This window comes from Simochromis diagramma, unplaced genomic scaffold (assembly GCF_900408965.1).
Source record: "Simochromis diagramma unplaced genomic scaffold, fSimDia1.1 OVJJ01000630.1, whole genome shotgun sequence".
In the NCBI taxonomy this organism is placed as follows: Eukaryota; Metazoa; Chordata; class Actinopteri; order Cichliformes; family Cichlidae; genus Simochromis; species Simochromis diagramma.
In genome coordinates this window covers 1,419,926-1,437,959 of record NW_024386927.1, presented here as the reverse complement: position 1 = coordinate 1,437,959, position 18,034 = coordinate 1,419,926, and the positions used below count along the sequence as shown (strand labels likewise).

Here is an 18,034-nt window from a genome sequence, read left to right as displayed (position 1 = left end):
TATATTCAACCTGTTAACATTTAATACTGTATTGATAGAACCAACTGATTCTGCAGCAGAGCATCCCCTGTTGCTTCTCCTGGCTGCCCAGTCCCTGAGCTCCTGCTGCTGCACCCACAGGTATGTACAGCAAGCACTGATACCTTTTTAGTCGGTGGGTTCCCTTGTGATCACCTTTACTAAATATCTACAACCAATCTGATTATATCCTGTTTTTGTTTTGTTTTTTTTCTCAATGTTGAAATTAAAATCTAGTAGCAGCCTTCTCATTTCTTTGTGTTTTGTGCTGTTTTACAGGCCCACAGGGGAGGACGGCTCCGAGGCAGATGAGGGACGGGTCCCAGGACGGTCCATCGGTGGTGGAGGCCCTGGTCCTGAGAGTCCACACCAGTCTCCAATGGAGCATTTCCTCCTCAGCCTTGTTCCTGCTCTGGAGAGCAGCTGGTCCTTTTTATTCCTGTCTCTCTGTAAATACTTATATTTTATATATTTATGCTTAATGTTTTTCTGTTTGAGAATTCTAATATTATTTCAAATAAATTTTTATAATGACTAATGTCTCAGTTCTACTACACAGCAAATGTTGGCACACGACTTGACACATGTAGAATTTATTTCATATTATACTAATGACAAAATATACTAATACAGTGGGATGCAAAAGTTTGGGCAACCTTGTTAATAGACATTATTTTCCTGTATAAATCGTTGGTTGTTACAATAAAAAATGTCAGTTAAATATCATACAGGAGAGACACACAGTGATACTTGAGAAGTGAAAAGAAGTTTACTGGATTTACAGAAAGTGTGCAATAATTGTTTAAACAAAATCAAGCAGGTGCATCAATTTGGGCACCACAAAAAAGAAATGAAATAAATATTTAGTGTATATCAATGTGTGTGTCTCCTATATGATATATGGGGTGCCTTTGTCTGGACGTGCTTCCCATCCAGAGCTGCACAGCACAGAGGAAAGTTCCAGCGCTCCTGGAATCCCTCTGTGATGGACCGCCAGTCTCCAGGTGAAGGCACAGCCATGAAGTCGTCCACTAGACAGTCCCAGATGGTCGTCGCTGCCTGGGGGGTGATCTGCTCACCGTGACACACCGACTCTGTAACTGAACGCTTGGTGCTGAAGGAGTCCCCGGTGACAAGGAACCTGGACAAAATTGTTCAAAATCAGTATTATGTGTACTGCAGTTACAAAATACATTATTCAAATTCCAAAATACTTTTGTGATGTCAGATTTAAATCACAAAACTTAAATCTTACATAAAACATTTTGTAATTATAAGGATAATTACAAAATGTATATTAGATAATATCTAAAACAGTTGTGTTTTGTTTTAACTTTAACATATCATAATTTGATTGGTAGCAACTTTCACAACTACAGTGAGCCAATCACTCATAATTCCTAAACATGTCAATCAGGTAGGAATGAAGTAAGACATTAATAGAAATAAAGAGTTGTGTGTTGACATGTAGCCCTTTCCTTGCTTAAATCATTAATATTTTTGAAAAATTAATCTGTGATAAGACAGCTTATCAAGATAGAACCATGTAACTAAAGATGAACCAAACTGTTCAGTTTTATCTAACTCTGTTTTAATAAAGGCTGGTGACCCCTGTTATAGAGTCTGACAGCTGCAGGGATTATATACAAATATTCAACTATCCCAGAATCAAACCAGGTCTAAATATAAAGGAGTGAGCATCACTACAAAGGTTAACTCAGTGGTCCTAATGCTACAGTTTGATATCAGCAAACACCGAGCGCATACATTGATGTGACACCACAGCCATGCTATCATTCAAACACTGATAACAGCATAAATCGAATTAAATCGGGGCTTGATGAGACCTTCTGAGTATCACTAGAAATATTATAAATAGTCGTCTCTGTACCACAGTTTGCTTTCAGTAAACACCGACAGCATTCACTGTTAGCATAGCACATCCATGTTAGCAGTGTATAAATGGATGGTTTAGCATATATTAGCACAGGTATCAATAAAGGACTACCGTATTAAATAGTTTTACTAACCTCAGGCAGACGGACAGGCGCTCTGCAGGTGGGATTGAGCGCCTGTAATTGGTGTCTAGGCGGGCGATTCTGGGACCGACGCGGGACAGCAGGTCCTCAAACTGGCCGAGTGAATGACGGTGATAGCGCTGGAATCGGCCATAATCCAGGCGCAGCTCCTGGAGCAAGTGGTGAAACTCACCAAACTGCTCACACCTCTGGAGGACCTGATGGACCCAGGTACGGCGAGGATGTCCTTTACGCCGCTACTCTGCTCTCCACAGTAAATAGAGAAGGGAGACTGCAAAGATACCGGTCTGGCAAAACTTCGTCCCACATCCCTCCCACATTTCCGGTTCACGCGCGTTAAAATATGATATTTTGGGGCGCGGTGGATTTTTCTTGGACACGCGTAGAGGTGCGAATGTGCACGCGTCAAGTTAGGGGCGTTTGGGGCTTTTTTCTCGCGTCCATCGCGTTCGGTGTGAACACACCGTTATAGTTACTCTTAAGTATTGTTTAATTAATAATTAGGAATAATTTTTTTTTAAAAAATGAAATAAATATAGACATAAATCTAAGACACTGAGTTTAGTGTTTTCTGAAAAAGAAACATGTTAGTGGGAAAATTAGTTGGTGAGAAGCTAGCAAGGGATCATGTCTTGAGGAAAAATGCAACATAAAGAACCACAGAAAGATGATCGACGCCCTAATCAGAACAAGACTGTCATCAAAATCTGATGCCGAGTGTCAAGACTGGTCCTGAATGGATGCAGATTAACATTAACTGGTCAGTTCCACAAAGAGCTCTAAATATGAACTCTAATAATCAAAACACACAAAGAGGTGTGTTTTGATCGATAGATAGATAGATAGATAGATAGATAGATAGATAGATAGATAGATGTATTAAAACTGGTAACTGTGGATTCAGCCGTCAATCTATCATATTTAGATATAAAATATGATAGACTGACAGTTGAATCCCCCCACCAGCAGTCACCTCCTGCTGCATTTTTCAAAGAGCCATATGTGCCAGCCAGGCTGGGTTCTTGCTGTGTGTGTAGGCAGAAGGAGAAATGAAAATAGGGCTGAGATCAAGTTATTTTAGGCTAAATGGAAGCTGGCAAATAAAAAGCCTTTGAGTCACCCTCTGAGGGTGGATACCAGAAGTGGAGGATGACAGGATAATGTAGTCTGATGGGCATATATGTCGATACTAGAGATGGCACAATACCACTTTTTTATGTCCGATACCGATATCATAAATTTGGATATCTGCCGATACCAATATGAATCCGATATAGTGTTTTTTAATCAATAAAACTGTTTTTTTAATATCTTGCTGCATTTTGCCGAAGTTCATAATCAAGTTTAAAAAAACAACACTAAAGCTATTCTGTTATACCTGTATGCAAAAAAATATTTCATAGTTCAGCAAAACTGATCAATCTAATAAATTTAAACCTACACCATCCTCCCTATTCTGGTATTTTAAAGAGTACTTAGTGTAAATATTAAGCAACCTAACTAATAGGGTTAGGTTGGTAACAGCAACAACAACAAAAAAAAGGGGGAACCACCCCTCACGCTCCACCTCATGATGCTTAATCGACGTAATCAACCTTAATTTGATGCAGTGTGAAAAAAGATGCACAGAAATCAATTATTTTTCAAGAAATATTAAATAGATTCAACATCTTTCTTTAACAGAATTGCAGACTGCACAGCCTTCCCAAAGGAAAAAGTACTATAGCTTACTAGGGTATATTAGACTTAACAGTTACTATATACAGTAATGGACTTCTATTCATTTTACATCAAATTAAAACTTTGGGTGTAAGATTCAGATAATTATTTATTAAAAGCTAGACATTTTAAATGAGAATAAGAAAGAAAAGTATGTCTTTGTGCCCCTCTTTTCCCTGTTCATGCCCTATCGGCCCCCTGGCTAAACTTTGCTAGATCCGCCCCTGCACAGTTACAGCCGTCAGCTACGTAGAAAAAGATCCTCGAGTAGAAAGTAATATTAAATAAATTCTAACAACAGATTATCAAGCTTAAACGTGCTGGTGTTGTTCAGCCGCTGGTTTTCTCTTTCTGGTGCAAAGTGGGCCAAAAACAAAGAAGAGAGACGGACTCGCGACAGAAAAGCCGATCAGCTGATCATTAAGCAGTTTCATGATTGAAGTAGCAGCAGGAGAGAGAGAGAGGCAGTCGCCCCATAAATCGCTTGAATGCTTTACAAACATTCAGAGATGAACTTACACACTTGCTTTACTTCTCTCTGGGATAACTTTCTCAGAGATGAAATGCTGGTTTGGTAGCGAGGCTCCAAATACTCAACCAGACCACCGGCAGGTCTCTCACCCCACAGCTGCTCTATCACGTGAGCACACTGCTCCGACGTGCTAAGGTTATGAGGCGAGTTACCGCGTGTCGCAAGTTTTGTGAGGTGCTTTCGTGATATTTCATGGCTCGGATTACATTTTTTATTTCTTTCCGATATCCGATCCAGTAATTTAGGTCAGTATCGGACCGATACCGATACCTAATATCGGATTGGTCCATCTCTAGTCTATACCCGGGCACAGATATTTTGTCATAGATATGAGACACATGAAGTTGTGTAATGTACCAAATTAAATTTACATACAAACACTACAACCTTTTATCTAAAACAAAACAAAACAAACAAAAAAAGGTTCGTAAAGACTCTAGACAACCTGCTGAAGTTGAAACTGAGCATCAGAATGGAAAGAAAAGTGATATATGTGACATTGAGCACGGTAAGGTTGTTGGTCCAGAAAGGTTGGTATTTCAGAAGCCGCTTAGTACCAGCTAAACAGGGCTTAGTATCAACTGAGCATTGTTTACACACCAGAGCCTACCTTAGTATTTTGCTGACCACGCCCATTTCTTTATGACTACAGTGTAATTTTGACAAAGGTCAAATGATCTGAAAGTGGTTTCTTTAACATATCAAGGAGTTCTCTGTACTCAAATGGCCGCCACAGTCGCCTGATCTTATTCCAACAGAGCACCTCTCTGATATTGTAGATTGGGAGATTCACATTATGGATGCGCAGCTGAAAGAACTGCAGCTACTGTGTCATGCTACAGTGGCTTGCAAAAGTGAACTTTCCCACATTTTGTCACATTACAGCCACAAACATGAATCAATTTTATTGGAATTCCACATGAAAGACCAACACAAAGTGGTGCACACGTGAGAAGTGGAACGAAAATCATGATTCCAAACATTTTTTACAAATAAATAACTGCAAAGTGGGGTGTGCGTAATTATTCAGCCCCCTTTGGTCTGAGTGCAGTCAGTTGCCCATAGACATTGCCTGATGAGTGCTAATGACTAAATAGAGTGCACCTGTGTGTAATCTAATGTCAGTACAAATACAGCTGCTCTGTGACGGCCTCAGAGGTTGTCTGAGAGAATATTGGGAGCAACAACACCATGAAGTCCAAAGAACACAGGTCAGGGATAAAGTTACTGAGAAATTTAAAGCAGGCTTAGGCTACACAAAGATTTCCCAAGCCTTGAACATCCCACAGAGCACTGTTCAAGCCATCATTCAGAAATGGAAGGAGTATGGCACAACTGTAAACCTACCAAGATAAGGCCGTCCACCTAAACTCACAGGCCGAACAAGGAGAGCGCTGATCAGAAATGCAGCCAAGAGGCCCATGGTGACTCTGGACGAGCTGCAGAGATCTACAGCTCAGGTGGGGGAATCTGTCCATAGGACGACTATTAGTCGTGCACTGCACAAAGTTGGCCTTTATGGAAGAGTGGCAAGAAGAAAGCCATTGTTAACAGAAAACCATAAGAAGTCCCGTTTGCAGTTTGCCACAAGCCATGTGGGGGACACAGCAAACATGTGGAAGAAGGTGCTCTGGTCAGATGAGACCAAAATGCAAAACGCTGTGTGTGGCAGAAAACTAACAGTGCACATCACTCTGAACACACCATCCCCACTGTCAAATATGGTGGTGGCAGCATCATGCTCTAGGGGTGCTTCTCTTCAGCAGGGACAGGGAAGCTGGTCAGAGTTGATGGGAAGATGGATGGAGCCAAATACAGGGCAGTCTTGGAAGAAAACCTCTTGGAGTCTGCAAAAGACTTGAGATTGGGGCGGAGGCTCACCTTCCAGCAGGACAATGACCCTAAACATAAAGCCAGGGCAACAATGGAAAGGTTTAAAACAAAACATATCCGTGTGTTAGAATGGCCCAGTCAAAGTCCAGATCTAAATCCAATCCAGAATCTGTGGCAAGATCTGAAAACTGCTGTTCACAAACGCTGTCCATCTAACCTGTTTTGCAAAGAAGAATGGGCAAAGATTTCAGTCTGTAGATGTGCAAAGCTGGTAGAGACATACCCTAAAAGACTGGCAGCTGTAATTGCAGGAAAAGGTGGTTCTACAAAGTACTCAGGGGGCTGAATAATTACGCACACCCCACGTTTCAGTTATTTATTTGTAAAAAATGTTTGGAATCATGTATGATTTTTGTTCCACTTCTCATGTGTACACCACTTTGTGTTGGTCCTTCAGCATCATTCGGAGGGAGATTGGGGGCATTGAGTTCGAATGGACCAAGCTCAGCACCTCCATTGCCGAAGCCGCTTCACTGAGCTGCGGCCGCAAGGTGGTTGGTGCCTGTCGTGGTCGTAACCCATGAACCAAACGATGAACACCAGAGGTCAAGGGAGGCACTAAGCTGATGAAGGAGTCCTATTGGGCTTGGTTAGCCTGTGGGACTTCGGAGGCAGCTGTTAGGTACTGACAGGCCAAGCGGAACATGGCACGGGCAGTGGCTGAAGCAAAAACCGCCTTGAAGAGATTCTGCCAAACCATCAGGTGACTCAGGAGGGGGAAAGTGGGTGCCGGTGGAGTGCTGCTGACTTCGACTGAGAAAATTGTCATACGGTGGAAGGAATACTTCAAGGACCTCCTTAATCCCACTGTCACATCTTCCGTGGTGGAAGCAGAGTCTGGGGATGAAGGAGATGAATCTCCGGGGATGACGTCACTGAGGCAGTTTAACAACTCCTTGGTGGCAGAGCCCCTGGGGTGGATGAGATCCGCCCTGAGTTCCTGGAGGCTCTGGATGTTGTAGGGCTGTCCTGGTTGACACGCCTCTACAATGTTGTGTGGAGATCACGGGAGGTACCTCTGGATTGGTAAACCCGGGTGGTGGTTCCCAGCTTTAAGAAAGGGGACCAAAGGGTGTGTTCCCACTATAGGGGGATCACACTCCTCAGCCTCCCTGGGAAAGTCTATGTCAGGATGCTTGAAAGGAGAGTCCGTCCGCTAGCCTCAGATACAGGAGGAACAATGCGGTTTTCGTCCTGGTCATGGAACACTGGACCAGTTTCTTATCATCTCAAGGATACTTGAGGGTGCATGGGAGTTTGCCCAGCCAGTCTACATGAGTTTGTGGACTTGGCATTCGACCATGTCCCTCGGAGTGTCCTGTGGGGGGTGCTCCGGGAGTATGGGGTGTTTGGCCCAATGCTACAGGCCATTCAATCCTTATACAACCATCGCAAAAACTTGGTCCGCAGAGCCGGCAATAAGTCGAACTTGTTCCTGGTGGGTGATGGGCTCTGCCAGGGATGCCCATTGTCACCAATTCTGTTCATAATTTTTATGGACACAATTTCTAGGCATAGCCAAGTGGCGGAAGGCTTTCACTTGGGTGGTCTTAGAATCTCATCTCTGCTTTTCACAGATGATGTGGTTCTGTTGGCTTCATCAGGTGATGGCCTCCAGCTCGCACTGGAACAGTTTTGCAACCGAGTGTGAAGCAGAGGGAATGAGAATCAGCACCTCCAAATCTGACGCCATGGTCCTCCGCCGGAAAAGGGTGGAGTGCCCACTCTGGTTTTTGAGCGAGTTCCTGCCCCAAATAGGGGAGTTTAAGTATCTCGGGGTCTTGTTCACGAGTGACGGGAGAAGGGAGAGGGAGATCGACAGACAGATTGGTACTGCGGCTGCAGTGATGTGGATGCTGTTGTGGTAAAGAAAGAGCTGAGTGTAAAAGAGAAAGATCTCTATTCCCTACCCTCGCCTATGGTCACGAGTTGTGGATAGTGACTGAAAGAACGAGATCTCGGATACAAGTGGCAGAACTGGGCTTCCTCCAAAGGGTGGCTGGCCTTTCCTTTAGAGATAGGGTGTGAAGTTTAGCCATCCGGGAGGGGCTCAGAGTAGAGTCGCTGCTCCTTCATATCAAAAGGAGCTAGTTGAGATGGTTTGGGCATCTGACAAGGATGCCTCCTGGGCGCCTCCTGGGTGAGGTGTTCTGAGTATGTCCCACCGGGGGGAGGCCCCAGGGCAGAACCAGGACATGCTGGAAAGATTATATCTCTCTGGCCTGGGAACGCCTTGGTGTTCCCCCAGACAAGCTGGAGGAGGTGGCTGGGGAGAGGGAGGTCTGAGATTCTCTGTTTAGGCTGCTGCCCCCACAACCCTGCCCTGGATAAGCGGATTAAGATGGATGGATGGATGGATGGATGTCTTGTGTATTCACCATTGGGAACGGTGTGAATGCGCATTCATTTACAGGCAGACCTTTGTTCAGGGATTCTATAATTATAACAGAATCATAGTGTTGTGCCTTTCTATATAATAGTGATTTAGATATTTGCTTGCAGCAAATAAACTGGATGTTGTGCACATTTAATAAGCAAGACAGAAGACAGAAAGTGATGCTTGCACACTGTGATTATTGCTGACTTGTGTTCCTGAACATGAAAGCATAAAAACATTATTATTAGTAGATCAACTTTACACTCATTTTGTAGCATCAATTTCACTGCTTAATAAAACTCGTCTATGGTGTACAAATGGACAAACAGAAAAGAAAGCAAAAACACTGGAAGTTACTCTCACCTAAAGAATGTGGTTATTATAACTGCACTGCCAGTATTCTTATACAAAATGCAAAAACTGAAATTGAAATGCTCTCCAATTGTGCAACAATGTGTGTGTATTTTTTACAGAAATATGTGAAACTTTATTTTAAACATTTCAGGTGATTAACAAGTTCAGTGACCCTATTGGTAACCCTCACCATTATTGGCAACATCAGTTATGTCTGCTTATTTAGGTTGTCTGCTGCTAATCTTAGAATATCACTTTTGTGATTTGTTTCAGCACTCTGGAAAACATTCTGCGCTTTAAAAAGGGACATATATGGACATTCCAACTCGTACATGTCCCACAAATGTCCAATCTACAGTATCTATTTAGTTATTTAGATAGGTGTAAGTACAACAACTCTATGTGCTGACAGGAAAGAGAATTAATAGTTATTAATAAATGAATCTGCAAACAGTAAACTCTTTAATAACACAATTTATTAAATATATCATGTAGCTGTCTTAAAATTAAATGTCTTAACAGTAGTTTTACCAGTAATTTATATATTGCATAATTTTAAAATGCAGTAAATTGCCTGCTGTGAATCACCTGTATTTTTTTTTTTTTTAACTCTGCCCTCTGGACATCTCTGGTAAATCACTGCAGTAATTTTAAGGCCAAAGGTAAGAGTGCACAGACTGTTATTAGCATCACAGGAGATTCTTTTGTCACACATTAGGTGACCATTCAAACAGCTCTCCGATCCCCACAAAAGGGCAGTGACTTCCAAATCCTGGCCCAAATATCCTCAATATGCCTGTGATTTTTACAGATCTGTTGAGAAGCAGTCCCCCTCATCTCTACCTGTCTCTAAAACGTTCTTATTGAATGCCACAAAAGATTTGTCTGATTCTTAAATTACTGTTACAATCCAGTGTTTTAAAGTATGCATTTCAGAGTATGTTATTAAAATTGGTGTTAAGGCATCTGCCAACTTTGTGAGGTCATGTTGAATTTATAACAAAGAGTAACTTAAAAATGCCGCTTGTATCCGCAATCTCGTTCTTCAGAATCAGAATCATCATACTTTATTAATCCCTAAGGGAATTATGTGGGTTATAGCTATGTGGATTATAGCTCGAGCGGTGAATTGAGATCTTTCGCTTTTACAACAGGCCGGTGCAGTGTCTACATCATTGCAGCCACAGCACCAATCTGTCTGTTGATCTCCTGCTCCCTTCTCACGTCACTCGTGAACAACACCCCGAGATACTTGAACTCCTCCACTTGTGTAAGTACTCGAAAACTGTAAGTCATTCTCACAATTCAAATAGAAGTCTGAACATTTTCCATTTTCCACCAGTCTCAGAAATAACATCCACATGTGGAAATTAATACACAAGAATATTTTTTTCTGTATATTGTATCTATTTATTGGATTAGATTGAAATGGATGAATGAAGAACTGTTCACTGTTCTTCATTTATGGTGATTGCAGTATAAAATGTATCCATCTATTTTTCACTTTAAGGTTTTATATTTTAATGGGTGAAGAGGTTTATGAGTGAAAGCTTTCAAAAGAATGGGATATTCAAGGCATTTCATTTTATCTATATTAATATTTATTAATCACAACAAAAGTGCCCTCAATGCGCTTCATATTATAAGGTAAAGACCCTACAATAACACTGATAAAATCTTCTACAGCTAAGTGTCCAAGTCAAAGTTTTTATGACACAGCACTAACTCTTGGTGCCAAGAGAGCGAATCCCCTTTATTTTCTCTTTCCATCTTTGCTCAGTGTAACTTGATTATGACAAACAAATTATGCACACTATGTACACTTATTCTTTTTGTGTGACGTGTCAGACTGTATTATTGTAAGCTCTTTACCTCACAATGTAAAGTGTCTCAAGGTGACTATTTGGTAATATATATAAATAAAAATTAATTGAACTGAACTGAATAGAGATCCTAATCTCTGCCTACCAAGTCACTAAATCAGTTTTTTCTTTTCTGTATGTTTACGTGTTTCTTTCTATATAGAAAGCACAGTACAAACTGCTTAAAAAAGCAAAAGTATCAAATACAGGAAATAAAAAGACAATTCAAAGCAAATCAAATCTTTGTTATCATAAAAGTGTGCTTTAAGATATGACTTGGAGAAAGTCACTGACTCCACCGACCTGATTTCCTTGTGCAGGTCGTTCCAGAGCCTCGGGGCTCTGTCCCTTTTAGTTTTCAGGTGGACCCCTGGAACAGACAAAAAACCTCTACCTGAGGATTTCACGGTATATACAGGTGCATATGAGAGCCTATAGGTACTAGTTAATATCAGTAATACAAATTGTGTAATTTAGACATTACTCTAACACAATCCCATTAATAGTTGTGTGACACTGCAAACCCATCGCGCATTGTAAAAACTAATTTGGCTGCTTCTAAAGCAAGACACATACTTGTGTCTGGATGCCTATGTCAGGATTTTCCTCCCTCACTCTGACACTCCAGGTCCAGGTTCAGTTCAGTTCTGCAGATTGAAGACTCAGTGTAGTATTACAGGAGTGAGCCTAACACTGTGCTCACAGCTTTGAGACATCTACCACTTGTTGTGATAAACCTTCCCCCTTTCATTCCAAATATATTAAAAATCCTGACAGAAACTACAAGAAATAATGGCATGTCACAAACCATAGAAAATCTGCTCTCTGGGCCTATGTAAGATGGTGGTAGAGGTGGGAATGGTGGAATTTGGCATCACCATCTCTCCACGCTTTTTAGGAGGTTAAGCTGATACCCCCTTTGTGGCTCCTCCCCTGTCCGACTGCGCCACTTCATACTCAACATTACCCACTCGCCGTGTGACCACAAAGGGTCCTTGTTAGTTGGTGAGTAACTCTGCACTAGTTTGGTGGACCAGGGTCTGCATACAGCCCAAGTCCACCATAGCCTGATGTGTACCCCCCCAGGCACCTGAACAGAACAAAGCCATCCCTTTTGGACTGAGGGAAGGTATTGGGGGCCCGGCGACGCAGAACACCTGACCCACCTCCAGTAACAGACACTCGTAGAGGAGGTGTCCCGTACCATCAACACTCATGCCCTGACATCTGTACAACCATCAGTGAGTCAGGTGCAATGCCCGCAGCCGCCGGGACCTGGGGAGAGACAGCAGAGAGGAATGGATTAGTATTACATCGCAGGCACTCCTCAGTGGCCGGAGGTGTTGGGAGACTGCTGGGAAGCCTTTTCCTCTGGGCCAGAATTTGGCGTTGCCTCCCACCCCACCCCCATCTATAAAGTGCTCCAGCATGATCAGGTCGAGCAGCTGTGCTTCTCCCGGTGAAAGGCCAGGCTGCAATCACTCCATCCCACAGCAATTGGGGATAAGCAAAGGGTCGGTTCTGCACCACCATATAACCCCCCCGGCGCTGCTGGACCTCCAGGAACAGACTGTGGATCACCCCCCTTTGGTCATCCTGTGCGAAAACAGCGGAGAAGAGGCACCAGAGCGACCAGGTTTTCGAACACTTGTGTCTGTCGCTCAGCCTAGTCATGCAGCACCTCTAGCTGCTTGCACTGGGCCGCTCCCTGCTCCCGGTGCATAGCCCCCAGCTCTGCCAACAACTGAGCCAGGGCATGCACTGGCTGCACAGTCTGTGGATCAGACATCTTCTTGCGGCCCTGGGTATCGGCACCACTGTGAACAGTTAGGACCCAGAACACACACAGCAGCTGTGAGAACTCTTTTATTGTGTGTTGTGTTTTGCCGCAGCTTTCGAGCTGTCACAACCTACACTTCCCTCTCCTCTTCGGCATCACTGAAGTAGCATGACCGCAATTACTTAAGTGCTGTCAGCTGCCCTAACAGCCTCCCTGGCACTGTCCCTCAAGCCCGCTGCACCTCCCCTCAGAACACACCTCCACCGCAACTCCATTGTCCATTCATTTCAGACACTGTTTACTGTGGGCAAAATTGGCCTTTTAAACACCAAAATAGGGTTTGATGTTGTTAGTAAATTTGGCCATATTGTTCTTCTATTGGTCTTTCTACTTCTGGTCTGTCTTCCTGTTTTGTTTTACTTAGGAGATTGTGTGTTTCTTCTACTCTTTTTTTTATCTTTATTTTTTATCAGTGATTACAGGTTTGCCTTTATTCATTTAACCTGCCTCCATGACTACTCTCCAGTGGAAGTGGCAAGCTGTAACTAGATGTAGAGCAGTGAGTCCACTTCAGCTGATCTCAGATATTTATATTACTCCATCTCTCAGAAGGTCTGACAATGATCTGTGCATAACTTTATGACTGCATTACAAATGCTTCACATAAGGAATGCAGTCTAATATGAGGCATTTCCAGGGAGAACCCATGGTTGCTTGGTGCTTTCACTGTTAGATATAGCTTTGACTGTTCAGGTTTCAATTTTCTTTAATATAGATAAAGATAAAACCAGCTAACTATAATCAGGATTCTGTAGTTTTCCCTTTGACAATGGGCTGGTGTACAATCCTTATACAAGACGCAATATACAGGGATCACAATATGCATAAAGTATGAATCAATTACACTTAGTCATGCAATGCAAACTTTGCAATAATAATTCAAATGTATATAGGTGTTTAGCATTTTAGAATTCATTTCTATAATGCTAAATCATATAAAAACTTTGTCTGTCTTGTTGCTTTGGATGAAGCAGTGGAATAAATTTCAGAGCACCATAGCATCAGCATGTTCTTTTATCCAAAAGACATGATGATGACTTTAACTTAGTAATTATGGAAGATAGCTGAATAATTGTAGGAAGTTCAAATTTGGATAGAGAAACAAGGACACCCAGGCCTCCCTCTCCCCAGCTACCTCCTCCGGCTTTTCCAGGGGAACACCAAGGTGTTCCCCTGGAAAACCTCTCCCAGGAGCAAGCACTCCACCCTTTTCCACCCTTTTCCAGCTGAGGACCATGGCCTTGAACTTGGAGGTGCTTTGAGTTGTGACAAGTTTCTGAGATCAAATAGACACTTTCTGCCACTTGGCTATGCCTAGAAATTCTGTCCATAAAAATCATGAACACAATCGGTGACAAAGTCCATCTCTGGTGGAGTCCAACACCAACCGGGAATAAGTCCAACTTATTGCCATGGACCAAGCTCTTGCAATGGTTGTAAGGATCAAATGACCCTATACTCACCCTAAAATGAGATCCAATGGCTCTCTGACCTTAGTATTTGTCCATGAATACAGGTTCTCACGCAAAAAGCTCAGGGACTTCTAACTCTTCATGACCCACGTCAGGGCTGAGGTATGCAATATGTGACCAGCAGTGAAAATATCTGACAAAGTCTTAATATGTAGCTAATGTATTCCTCCATGGGCTGGAGGGATTTAGTTCTGTACATTACCACAATGAATAAAAATGAAACTGAAGAGCTGTTTCATTGTTTCAGCTTTTTTTGGAAGTGCAGTCTATTCTATCTATGTTTTAGGCTTATGAGTGGCTTGCAACTTTCAGTGAACCTTTTGTATTTCCTTTCCTGCAGTCTTCTTTTTATGATAGACTTGGATATCCACTGTATTCACTTTGTTGGATGTTGTGAAGCAGTTTCTCATCACCATTAGGGCTGGGCTATATCATACCGTTCACAATAATACCGGTATAATGTTGGGCAATAATAAGAAAATGAAATATCGTGATAGAATTTGGGTAAAATGCGCATGCGCAGTGCCTTTGTTTTCATACGCAGAAAAAGCATGGCGGCGACGGAGAATAAGAAGGGCGAAAGCGGATCGTTGAATGAAACAGATGAACCAGAACTGGTTTGTAAAAATGCTGCAGCTTCAGTGGTGTGGAACTGGTTTAGCTTTCGTCCGTCAGATACACATCAAAGCACTATTTTTGGTAGCGCATGCTAGTGGGCCGTCGTTATTACCGTGTTTTTTGGAAAATACGGCACACTTAAAATCAATCCTTTGATTTTTCTGAAAGTCGACAGAGCCCCTTATAATCCCGTGTGCCTTATGTATGAACTCTGGTTGTGTTTACTGACCTCGAAACGATTTTATGTGCACGGCGCTCGAAAATCTGTCAAATGTTTCAGTACGACTTTGCTAAGCTACGAAGCCGCACCGCTTGATGGATTGTCGGAGCGTTACGGCTGTCGTAGGCAGGAGCCTCGCGGAGTGATACGTACTGTGCTTCAACATAATATTACCGTATTGTGTGTGTATAACCTCTTTTGAAGTGTTGTGGATGTTATACATGGTTATGCTGAGGATATGTCGGCCAGTTTCCACTGGAAATGCCTTTTGGTTAAACTGTCAGCGAGGAATTTGCATTTGCACTGTTAAAGTTTATATAACTTTAATGCATAAATATTTTTGGTCATATCACTCTGCTCTAATCACAATGGATATGAAGATGAGATGACGCTGCATACGGATGTACGGATGCACCACAGCACTTTTTGTGTTTTTGTTTCCTTTTTGTTGTATCTTCCTGAAGTGCACTGATCATCAGAAACTGATAAACATCAGCCTTAGCCTGAACCCGGACTTTACTTCAAGTTGGATCAACAGTATCCCACCCAAGATTGCGAGACCACTGGGTGCACCATGGGTAATTGTCGGGAACAGCAAGTGACGCAGACGGTGCGGGGAGAGAAAATAAAATGCAGAACTGACTATCGCTTCCAGCTGCGAAAACAAGAACCCGCTTCCATCTATCATCAACACCATATCCCTTGCAAACAAAACAAAGGAGCTACAATCAGAGCTTTACTACAACCTCTTTGTCTAGGAGTGTAACTGAATTCTGGCTAAAAAATAAAAATAAAGGGCTATTCTATTTTATTCTTCGATTCTGTTTTGATCATCCACCTCTGTTATCTTCCGTGGACATTCAGGTCTTTTTGCATTGCTGAGTTTAACATTGCTTGCTTTCTTTCTCAGGATGTACCAAACTATAGATTTTGTCACTCCTAATATTGGAGCAGTATTGCAGTTTCTCAGATGGCTTAAGGATGGCTTGTTTCACCTACATGGAGAGCTTCTTTGACTTCATGATGTCTGTTCACAGCAAAACCATCTAAATGGAGGCACCACACCTCAAATCAGCGCCAGGCCTTTTAAGGCCAGTAAGGTTTGCTGTCCCACCTCTAGCTATTCACTGTTTGGTTACTTATACCTGCACAAGCCACATCTGTAGTAGGAAGTAAGGATAAGTAAAAGAAATGCTGTTGCTTCTGAAGTACTGAAGTGGACAAAAACTTCATGCCAATTCATCCAAAGTCTGAAACCCCTGGCTATATATGAAACCACCAAAGAAGTAACCATACTGTCACAGTATAGCTTATGCATTGAAAAATAAGTAAATTGGGTGGTTGTTACATTTACAAGAGTCTAACTTGTAATTGGAACAGAAAAATTTCTTGTTTCTAAGGTGAACGTAATTATATCATGTTAGAGCTGCATGAAATTCAGAAATGCAATTTAATCACGTGGAAATCCTTTCCATGATTTTTGTTTATGTTCATTCAAATTGTTATTTTTTTTGAGTGTGGGGATCTAAATAACCAGTTTTCTCTTGTTATTCTTGTTTATTTCTCCTGTTTCTCCTACACTCAGTGTAGACATTTTCTTTAAACAGTTAATTCCTAAGTCATACGTATGTCTAATATGTATGACATATGATGTATGTTTAAGTCAGCTTCTGGAAGAAAGTCACGACAATTTCCCCCAGCTGGACAGATTTTACAAAGAGACAGCCATTAAAATCCAATAGAGAGAGAGAGAGGGAGACACCCAGAGCTGTTGGAAGCTATCAACAACTCCCTCTCCATCACTTTCTCTCTTTCCTATACTCCCATTATCCTACTTCATCACATCATCAGATGACCCCCAGTCAGCTAGAGATGTACGTCAGAATCTGCGTGGAAAGGATTTTTTTCTCTTTCTTTTCGCCCACTTACTGTTATGATTCAATTCACCCTTTAGAGCAAGGTTGAGAAGAGAAGAGCGTGGGCCTACCCTGTTTCTCCCTGAATTTCTCTCTTTATCTCACTACCTGCTTTCCTTCTGCACAGAGCTGTAAAGCTACCCTTTTTTCTTCTGAAATTAAATCCTGGGTTAGTGCCTGCCTATGAAACCTACAATAGACAGACAGAAAGGAACAGCTCAGCAGTGGGATGTGTGAAAGAGGTGGGGACGGAAACAACCAGCTGACTGTAAAAGAAGCATGAATCATATCTTCAACACCTATCTTCTGTCATTTTCCTCATAAACTTTCAATTTTGATGTAGCTTTGAACTTCTGCAGGTTTTCCTGAACACGTCTACATGCCTACATACATTGAGTTGTTACCGTGTGATTGGGTGATTAGATAGAGAAAGTTAAATAGATGCACTTAACAAGGTCACTTCACACTAGAGCAAGTATTAATTGTGCAAAAGGTTTATCAAGGATTACATTTTATTCACACCCTAAAGGAGTGTACATACATTGAAAAGATTCACTGATAATGTGGAAGATGCTATTAAGTGTGCATATAGCATCATCTATACAGTTTCTGTGGTTTTATACTGTAAGAATTACTCTTTGAATTTTTTCGGGGTCATTGTTCAATTTCACACTTAGTAATTTCACTCACATCACTAAGTAATGACAACTACAATATCATCCTTCCGGCACACAAGGGTAGGTGCACGGTTTGTTCTTCACTTGTATTCCAGTCACTGAAGCAACAGGACAACTCTCAGCATCGACCAAGTGTTTGCTTTTGGAACTGTGTCTTATTTCCACCTATTTCACATACAAGGGTCAGTACTACAGGCAGAAACATGGGTGTGCCATGGGCTCCCCAGTTTCACCCATCGTGGCCAACTTGTACATGGAAGAAGTGGAAAAGAGGGCTTTGCTATCCTACCCTGGAACACCACCAAATTCAAATTCAAATTCAAATTCAAATTTTATTTGTCACGTACACAGTCATACACAGTACGATATGTAGTGAAATGCTTGGACAACTGCTCGTGACCTAAAGAAAACAAAAAAGGAAAAGGCTATGAATAAGATAGGAAATAAATATGAAAAATTAAAAAGGGTAAATTTAACTAGGAAGGAATAAAATATAA

At 41.9% G+C, this 18,034-nt stretch overlaps 1 protein-coding gene across 8 annotated transcripts in view; it reads right to left on the bottom strand.

The window, feature by feature from the left end:
• Window positions 1–18,034, bottom strand: part of LOC120736740 (disks large-associated protein 1-like) — a 181,084-nt gene that overhangs the window by 100,111 nt on the left and 62,939 nt on the right. Inside the window, exons 1-2 of one of the 8 annotated variants that reach the window (XM_040037032.1) lie at window positions 11,961–14,623; window positions 11,098–11,164 (exon numbers count right to left, since the gene is read on the bottom strand). The exons of 6 other annotated variants lie outside the window; for them this stretch is intronic. The gene's annotated coding sequence lies outside the window, so the exon portion shown is untranslated. Of the gene's footprint in view, window positions 1–11,097; window positions 11,165–11,960; window positions 14,624–18,034 lie in introns of those variants that run through there. One more of the 8 variants, XM_040037029.1, reaches the window with a different exon arrangement.